This window comes from Epinephelus moara, chromosome 17 (genome assembly GCF_006386435.1).
Source record: "Epinephelus moara isolate mb chromosome 17, YSFRI_EMoa_1.0, whole genome shotgun sequence".
In the NCBI taxonomy this organism is placed as follows: domain Eukaryota; kingdom Metazoa; phylum Chordata; class Actinopteri; order Perciformes; family Serranidae; genus Epinephelus; species Epinephelus moara.
The window spans coordinates 29,045,664-29,055,760 of record NC_065522.1 but is presented as its reverse complement, the minus strand read 5'-3'; the positions used below and the strand labels follow the sequence as shown (position 1 = coordinate 29,055,760).

The 10,097-nt window shown below is 40.1% G+C and overlaps 1 long non-coding RNA gene and 1 pseudogene across 2 annotated transcripts in view; one reads left to right on the top strand and one right to left on the bottom strand.

Annotated features, from left to right (window-relative positions):
* LOC126403750 (uncharacterized) overlaps positions 1-2,774 on the bottom strand; it is an 89,400-nt gene extending 86,626 nt beyond the window's left edge. For both annotated transcript variants that reach the window (XR_007571357.1, XR_007571356.1), the window contains exon 1: positions 2,689-2,774. This is a non-coding gene — a long non-coding RNA (uncharacterized LOC126403750). The remainder of the gene's footprint in view (positions 1-2,688) is intronic.
* LOC126403734 (NACHT, LRR and PYD domains-containing protein 14-like) overlaps positions 1-10,097 on the top strand; it is a 152,391-nt pseudogene that overhangs the window by 111,256 nt on the left and 31,038 nt on the right.

Below are 10,097 nucleotides of genomic sequence, written 5' to 3'. Positions count from 1 at the left end.
AGTCCAACCAGAGACTGTTAGGAGGCCTTTTGGGTCGGACAAACAACAGTCCAGAAATCATCCAGAGAGCCATCAACAACCTGAAGAAGATGAACATGTACAATGTTTCTCCTGACAGAAGCATCAACATCTTCCACTGTCTGCTGGAGATGAACGACCTCTCAGTACATCAGGAGATCCAAGAGTTCCTGAAGTCAGAGAACAGATCAGAGAAGGAACTCTCAGAGATCCACTGCTCAGCTCTGGCCTACATGCTGCAGATGTCAGAGGAGGTTCTGGATGAGTTGGACGTGGACAAATACAACACAACAAACGCCGGACGACGGAGACTGATTCCAGCTGTGAGGAACTGCAGAAAGGCTCGGTAAGTCCAGATGTGATTAACATCATGAATCATTGTAGATTAGTAGTTAAATTCTTCAAATATACACACTGTGAAATTCTTGTTATTCATAAAATGTTCAAATGATGTGTCTGTTGTGTTTTGTCACAGATGTTCTTGAGCTGTTTCAAATGCTGTGAGTGCAAAACATGTAGATGTTTCAGTTGGTTGTGTTTATAGCTGTTGAGTTCATCAACACAGTTCTTCTATTTATTTATGATCATTTAATATTTGACAGTTTTTCACCTTTGTGTGATGGAGGTGAACCTGATAAAACAAATGATGGACTTCAGAGGTTGTTGTTGAGGTTTAATCACAGCAGCATTTCATCACAGTATGGCAGTATTTGATGGTTCTCAGTGAAAGCAGTAAAGTTATTACTCCATAAGAAGGTTCTGTAAGGTGTTTTATAGAATCAGACGTGCAGATAATACCTGAGTTTATTCACCACTATGCTTAAAAATGTAAAATAAGATCTTTATCATTTGCCAAAGGAGATTTCTGAAGTCCTAAAAACTCTTTTCATGCCTCAGCACTGGCGACAGTTGTGGACAGACATGGATGTAAACTGTAAGTGTAACTTGACTGGTGAAGCATACGACCACGAGGCAGTAATTCTGGTCATGAATCAGCTTTTAATTAGTTTGAATTCTTTGTGTTCTTTTTTTATTCTTAACTATTTTCAGTCCATCAAAACAGGATATTTCAAACTGTTTTATCATCAAATCCATAAAGTAAATATAAAGTGTCTCTTTGACAATAACAGATTTTGTAATATATGTGTCATGTCAGATTTACCTGGTGTAGACTCTCAGAGACTCACTGTGAAGTCGTGGCCTCAGCTCTGAAGTCCAGCCCCTCCCATCTGAGAGAGCTGGACCTGAGTGGAAACAGGGACCTGCGGGATTCAGGAGTGAAGCAGCTGTGTGCTGGACTGGAGAGTCCAAACTGTAGACTGGAGACTCTGAGGTCAGGTCACTTGCTTATGTAGGTGTTTGTTTGTTTGTTTTTGGATATATATAATATAAATCCTTGACTGAGGTTATAAAGCTTTCAGTGTTTTCAGAAATGTTGTGTCTTTCCAAATGGCTGAACAGTTGGTTATGAAAGGCAGAGAAATGATGATTTAGAACATTTAGACACCATCAAGTTTGAGATTTATCCAAACAGAATTTAAGATTCCTGAGGTTCTGAGGTTTCTTTGTTTTCATGTTAACGTCACATAATCATTTGAAGTCACAGACCTTTAGACTGCAACAATAAGCAAATAAATAGTCTGCACTGGAAACATCTTGGACTTTAAGGACAGGTTGATATTCTTTCACACTCACACGCCCATTAGGACTGCACCATTAATGATCTGGATTCATACGTATATGTGATCTCATTTCTAAATGACAAGCATTGACTGGCTCCTGTTTCCCTATGCATCCATGTGTTGACTGATGTGCTGTGGAACAATCCCAGTTGCTATCAAGTGTTTCCTCTGTCAGTGGGATCCCCCACCCCCCTGAAAGAAAGCAAATATTTTATTGATGTTATTGACCTTGTTTATGTGCACTGCTTTGATTTGAGCTCAGTGTGAGAGTCGTTACTGTGTTTTCCTGTCGCTGGGCTGCGTTTCTCTCCCTCCTCCTCGACCCGCACAGGTGACGTTACTTGAGTTAACAGCCTCTGGTTACATCACTGTAAGTGGAATAAAATCTTCCAAACGTGTCATTTCTTATTGTAATCCACCTAAAAGCAAAGACAGACACATGTGGTCTCCAAACTAGTGGAGCTGAAGCTGACAGGCTCCGCCCCTCCAACAAGCGTGTGTTGAGGCTCAACTGGTGTGTGTGCAGCAGCCCAGAGTTTTCAAAGTGTCTGTGTGTTCACAAGTTTTGTATCTTTGAACTGAATCTCTGTGGTTTGAAGTTTAGTTTCTTTCCTGCGTTGCTGTTTGTACTTTCAGATATCTGCCTTATTTTCTGATCTGTTGTTAATCTGTGTTGATATGAATAGGTGAATGAATGTTGTGGTGACATTTGGATGATGTCTGTAGAAGTCTGACATCATGATGATCAGCACAATAACACAATAACACAAGTCACTCTACTCAGTTTAGGGCAAAGCTCATTGATCAGGACATAGTAATGTTGAGCTACACATTTAACACCTGAACACATCTGATTGTTTTATTGATGATTTTTATCTACATCATTTATTCTTCATTCAGACTGAGGAGCTGCAGTTTGTCAGAGATCAGCTGTGTTTCATTGGCCTCAGCTCTGAAGTCCAACCCCTCCCATCTGAGAGAGCTGGACCTGAGTGACAACAAGCTGCAGGATTCAGGAGTGAAGCAGCTGTGTGATTTTCTGGAGAGTCCACACTGTAAACTGGAGACTCTGAGGTCAGACACCATTTTTTACTCCTGTGCTGAGATTATTATGATGTGAAAGTTGTGTTGACACTAAACTGCAGACATCAGGCTGATATTATACTGATCCACAATGAAGTCTATTTGTCTTGTTCAGTGGTTTAATCCGTTGACTGTGGCAGAGCAATGTGGAGCTAAAACCTCAAAGATAAACTCTGCAGGATCTTCCTTCAAAACAGTGTATAGACTCATACAGAAATAATCCCTCTCAATCAATCAATCAATCAATCAATCAATTTTATTTATGAAGCCCAATACCACAAATAACAATTTGCCTCAGACGGCTTTACAGCATACAACATCCCTCTGTCCTTTGGACCCTCACAGCGGATAAGGAAAAACTCCCCAAAAAATGGTAGAAACCTCAGGAAGAGCAACTGAGGAGGGATCCCTCTTCCAGGACAGACAGACGTGCAATAGATGTCGTACAGAACAGATCACCATGATAAATGAACAGTAATCCGTATGACACAATGAGACATAAAGACAGACAGAGACAGAGAGAGATGCAGGACAGACAGTCATGATAATCGCTTACAACAACATTCATTTATGTAATAATATTATAATAATAATTACAGCTATTGGGGCGTCGGTGGCTTGGTGGTGGAGCAGGCGCCCCATGTACAAGGCTGTTGCCGCAGCGGCCCGGGTTCGAATCCGGCCTGTGGCCCTTTGGTGCGTGTCGCTCCCTCTCTCTCTTTCCCCCCTTCACGCTTGTCTGTCCTGTTAAATAAAGGCTAAAAATGCCCAAAAAAATCTTAATAAAATAAATAAATTAAAATAATAATAATAATAATAATAATAATAATAATAATAATAATTACAGCTATTGTGGTACAATATGTTGTAGGTATATATTAATATATAATAGTATATGTATGTGACAATAATCATATGTGTATAATGAAAGTAGAAGTATGACTAATGATAACAGCAGCAGCAGGAGGCATCAGATAGGACCACAGAGAGAAACCAATACTCCTGATCTGCACCAGGACATCAGGGTTAAACGTTAGGGGAGACACAACAGAAATGACAGACGGGATATCTAAGTGTTTTCTCACATCCTTCCGCACCAATAATGTGTTGTAAATGATTATGTTGTGATCAAGGGAATTTATTTGGTCTATATTATTGATAAAAGGTAGGGATTTAAGTCTTCTGGGATAACATGCTAGAGACTCAAGACTAAGCCATAAAGCTTCTTGCCTATACGTAAACCAGTCTGACATCATTTTGAGCTGAGCCGACCAATAGTATAATTGTAAGTTAGGGAGAGATAAACCTCCTAATTCCTTCGGTTTAGTAAGTTTGGAGAACTTAAAAGGATAGTGCACCCAAAAATGAAAATTCAGCCATTATCTACTCACCCATATGCCGAGGGAGGCTCAGGTGAAGTTTTAGAGTCCTCACATCCCTTGCGGAGATGGGGCTAGCAACAAAACTCCATCATTGGCCGAGCCCAGCTGAAATCAGCCGAGTCCGTACGATTCATTCAAAGCAAGATGGCGGCGGAAAGCGGTAAAAAGAAATTATAACTGTGAGTATTTTCCTTTCAAATATGAGTTTAAAAATTATGATAAGCATTGTAATAGCTTTCTTAGATGTCATTTTATGGATTTTAGACCTCTATGTAGCGTAAACACGAACACATTTTTTTGCTAACGATCGAAAGTCAGTAATGTTAGCCATCACGGTGCACACAAGCCATAACGTTAGCTGTCGTTCAGTTAACGTTACAAAATATCATTTTTCTCAGCTGCAGACGGCATGATTCGTATTGTTCGTCTGTAACCTTCTTCTTCTATGACTACTGATGTACCTTCTTCTTCTTCTTCTTCTTCTGTTGAATTGACAGACTGGACGGAGCTTTGGCGTATTGCTGCCCCCCACTGTCTGAAGACGTATCTGCCTTTAAGGAGTGTCCCATTTCTAAGTCTCAAGATAGCCCTAACACTTAGTTTTTAAGGGCTAGTGAGATTGAGGGTTGAGATTGAGGGTTGAGCTTGAAAATTAAGATTGAGGGTTAAAATGGGAATTGGGATTGGGCCTTAGAGTCCTCACATGTCTTGCGGAGATGGGGCTAGCAAAAGAAATCCACCTAATGGAGGCTGATGGCGCCCCAGATTCAAACGTCCAAAAAACACATAATTGAAACCACAACATATCTCCACATTGCTTGTGCATAGTGATCCAAGTGTCCTGAAGCCCCGACATAAAAAGTTGTTTGGAAAAACGTCATTTAAACTCTGTTTTTAGCCTCATTGTAGCCTGTAGCTCTGACTGCTTCTGTGTACACTGAGTTTGCGTGTGCGCGCGAGACCAGCAAAAGCACGTGAACACACATGAAGGTGGTGTCCATGTCTTACGGTCTTGCGCAAGCGCACACACGTGAGCGCGGTCTACAGAGAGGCAGTCAGAGCTACAGGTTACAATGAGGCTAAAAACAGAGTTCAAATGACGGTTTTCCAAACAACTTTTCATGTCGGGGCTTCAGGACATTTGGATCACTATGCACGAGCAGTATGGAGATATTTTGTGGTTTCAATTATGTGTTTTTGGACGTTTTAATCTGGGGCACCATCAGCCTCCATTAGGTGGATTTTTTTTTGCTAGCCCCATCTCCGCAAGACATGTGAGGACTCTAAGGCCCAATCCCAATTCCCATCTTAACCCTCAATCTTAATTTTCAAACTCAACCCTCAATCTCTCTAGCCCTTAAAAACCAAGTGTTAGGGCTATCTTGAGACTTAGAAATGGGACACTCCTTAAAGGCAGATACGTCTTCAGACTGTGGGGGGCAGCAATACACCAAAGCTCCGTCCAGTCTGTCAATTCAACAGAAGAAGAAGAAGAAGGTACATCAGTAGTCATAGAAGAAGAAGAAGGTTACAGACGAACAATACGAATCATGCCGTCTACAGCTGAGAAAAATGATATTTTGTAACGTTAACTGAACGACAGCTAACGTTATGGCTTGTGTGCACCGCGACGGCTAACGTTACTGACTTTCGATCGTTAGCGAAAAAATGTGTTCGTGTTTACGCTACATAGAGGTCTAAAATCCATAAAATGACATCTAACAAAGCTATTACAATGCTTATCATAATTTTTAGACTCATATTTGAAAGGAAAATACTCACAGTTATAATTTCTTTTTACCGCTGTCCGCCGCCATCTTGCTTTGAATGAATTGTACGGACTTGGCTGATTTCGGCTGGGCTCGGCCGATGATGCGCAAGGGATTGAGGGATAGCACTCACCGCCAAGTGTGGTGCTGGAAAATCTCAAAAGTAAGAGACATAGAGCCCTTAATCTTCACCCTTAACTCAACACACTGAGAATTGGGACAGCACTAGCACTTCGCGGGAGCACGGATTTTTGAGATTGAGGGTTAAGACTGAGGGTTAAGATAGGAATTGGAACTGGGATTGGGCCTAAAACTTCACCAGAGCCTCCCTCGGCATATGGGTGAGTATATAATGGCTGAATTTTCATTTTTGGGTGCACTGTCCCTTTAACCCTTTGGTGTTTGTTGTTCCAAACATAATGAGAAATATCAGAATTCAGTGACTTCAAAAACACTGGCGTCAGATAACATGGAAGATTTTCGAATCAGTAGTTTAATCAGGGAAGGATGTTCATTTTCATGACATTGATCCTTCAGAGGAACGATGAGGAACTAAAATGAAAGCTGTCTGTATGTAGTCTGTTTGACTTAGTTTGTCACTTATCTTAAAATGTACCTGAGACAGCCTACCTGTGGACAGTGAGTGTCCTCAGTAGAGGTGGGACAGAGAGCAGGATGAATGACTGATACTGATGTCTGTTCTTCATGCTTATATAGCGTAACTCAGTGTTGTGATGTCAGGAGTAATATTTATTTTATTGACATGTTAGGTTTGTTTCCAGTGAGATATTATTGAGTTTATATAGTGACTTTGTTGTTGTAAACATGACTGTTGCTGCCATAGACTGTATAAAACTATATCCTGTGTATTTTCATAAACACTTGACCTTAAAGGTAAACGTCAGGAAGTGTGTGTGTGTGTGTGTGTGTGTGTGTGTGTGTGTGTGTGTGTGTATGTGAGACTCTGTGTGAGTCTGTGTGTCTGTGTGTGTGTTATTAGTTACTGTTAATGTCACTTGTTATGCTTCTGTGCATTGACAGCTCTTCTTTATTCCGTTACTGCATTTTGTGATGCTCCTCTGTCAGATATATATACTGATAAACTTTTTTTTTTTTTATTTCAAATGTGACACTAAAAATGTTGCTTCTTTTACTTAAGTAATTTGCACCTGTTTAGAAATGTGTCATCACCAATAGCTAAAACAAAAAAGTTTCCAATAGGTTGCCTGCTGCTGAAAATGTCTGGCCCATCAACATTTTCTGGTTTAAAATCCGGCCCAGTTGAATTTGTAATTGAACAACCCTGCTTTAAACACTTGATTTCAACTTAAATTTACCCTCATGATTCTTTAAATAAGTTATTTGTGTTTGGCTGGACAACATGAGTATTATTAATGATTTTTATCTACATCTTATTCTTCATTCAGAGTGGAGAAATGCAGTTTGTCAGAGATCAGCTGTGTTTCATTGGCCTCAGCTCTGAAGTCCAACCCCTCCCATCTGAGAGAGCTGGAGCTGAGCTTCAACAAGCTGCAGGATTCAGGAGTGAAGCAGCTGTGTGATTTTCTGGAGAGTCCACACTGTAAACTGGAGACTCTGAGGTCAGACACCATTTTTTTACTCCTGTGCTGAGATTATTATGATGTGAAAGTTGTGTTGACACTAAACTGCAGACATCAGGCTGATATTATACTGATCCACAATGAAGTCTATTTGTGTTGTTCAATGGTTTAATCCATTGACTGTGGCAGAGCAATGTGGAGCTAAAACCTTAAAGATAAACTCTGCAGGATCTTCCTTAAAAACAGTGTATAGACTCATACAGAAATAATCCCTCTCAATCATCACTTATGAGCCACTCTCAGTGTGTGGTATTATTCCGCAGAGACTTTGCCCTCTGTCTGTGGTTTCTTACTTTCTTCTTTTTTTCTGTGTTTGGGAAGTTTCTGGGCGTGTACCCCCACAGCGCTCAGGTGAGGTCAGGGCTTTATAAAAAGGTGGCGACCAGGTTCCAGACTGTAAGCAGCAGGAATCAAAGCGATACTACAGTGGAAAATGCCAATATAGTGAGAAGAAATGCCAAACAAGAATGAATCTGGGGTTAGCTTTTACTTTCACTTTCACTGGCAAGTGTGTTTACAAACTGTAACCAACAATCCTGTATAACATAACTTTAATTTATGTAGGAAACATGACTTGAAAATTCACTCCAAACCTTTAAACCAGGCCTACTCACTTGGCGGCCTGCAGAATATATCTGGCCCAGAAGCAACCCTCGGAGTGGCCCAGGTAGGGATTGATACTGAGACCCAGTATTAAACAGCCTGGGGCAAAATTAATCAATACTGTTGGATCAATATGCTTCTTCATTATCAGCTCTTTCATATTTTCCTTTTTTTCATTTCTTTTCATAGATTTTTCAAATCAAGCACACACCTATATGAACAAACAAAACCAACCAACATAAACAACACCGAGACATAAACACAGACAAGACAGAAAAGTATAGAGGAGAATATATATAGAATAAAGAATTGTTAACAGAGATTTAACATCCTTATCAAAGAAATTGTCTGAAATATGGTGCAACAAGTAGAATGAAGAAGAATGAAGGAGTCACTGAAAACCGTTTGACCGTAACCTCCTGAACGACAGAATAAACCCTTTCCAAAAAATTTAGAGACACTGACTTGACCAGACCACATGAAAAAATATACCTTTGTGTGTTTTACCTTTAAAACAAAGGTTTGAGCTTTTGGGGAACATTCCCTGGAAGCAGACAGGTGTATAATAAATCCCATGAAAAAAATTTAAATTTTGTTCATGTATAGAAAAAGAAGTGCATTTCAGAAAGATCCTCTTTCAGATTTTAGTCCAGTCAGCAGAGCTTAATGTTACTCCCAGTTCATGCTCACTCAACGGCTTCAGGGAATCATACACAGATGAGTCAGAGTGAAACAACAGAGTATAAAGCTTTGAAATTACACCCTTGGGAGACCTGGCTGAAACCAATATATCTTCTAACTCTGACAGTTTGAAACGAATCATATTCTTCCTTGAAAGAGATTCTGTAGAATAACGAATTTGGAGATACTTGATAAAGTCTCTGTGGGGAATATTAAAATCTGTTCTAATTTGCTCGATTTTATACGACTTCAGAGAATCCTAGATCATCAGGCCCACAGACTTGAGTCAGCCATTGGATGACCACCCTGTCAAACCAATACTCCTGATCTGCACCAGGACATCAGGGTTAAACGTTAGGGGAGACACAACAGAAATGACAGACGGGATATCTAAGTGTTTTCTCACATCCTTCCACACCAATAATGTTTTGTAAATGATTATGTTGTGAACAAGGGAATTTATTTGGTCTATATTAATGATAAAAGGTAGGGATTTAAGTCTTTTGGGATAACATGCTAGAGACTCAAGACTAAGCCATAAAGCTTCTTGCCTATACGTAAACCAGTTTGACATCATTTTGAGCTGAGCCGACCAATAGTATAATTGTAAGTTAGGGAGAGCTTAAATTTACCCTCATGATTCTCTAAATAAGTGATTTGTGTTTGGCTGCACAACATGAGTTAGTGATGATGGAGCCACTGGTGGAGCTGGTAGAGTTTAAGAGGTGAAGTCACTACATCTTTATTGAAGTAGCAGCACGTTGTCAATGATATTGATGAGAGCTGTTTTTCAGATTTTGTATTTTCCAGTCTTTAACCTGCATTCTGTTGGGATCAGCACAATAACACAATGACAAAGTCACTCTACTCAGTTTAGGGCAAAGCTCATTGATCAGGACATAGTAATGTTGAGCTACACATTTAACACCTGAACACATCTGATTGTTTTATTAATGGTTTTTATCTACATCATTTATTCTTCATTCAGACTGATGGAGTGCAGTTTGTCAGAGATCAGCTGTGTTTCACTTGCCTCAGCTCTGAAGTCCAACCCCTCCCATCTGAGAGAGCTGGACCTGAGCTACAACAAGCTGCAGGATTCAGATGTGAAGCTGCTGCGTGTTCTGAAGGAGAGTCCACACTGTAAACTGGAGACTCTGAGGTCAGTAGAGGGTTAAAGTGGGTCCATGCTGGTTTCAGCAGTATTATATTAAACACAGTTAGTATCAGAGCAAAGATCCAGTACTTCCTGTAAAC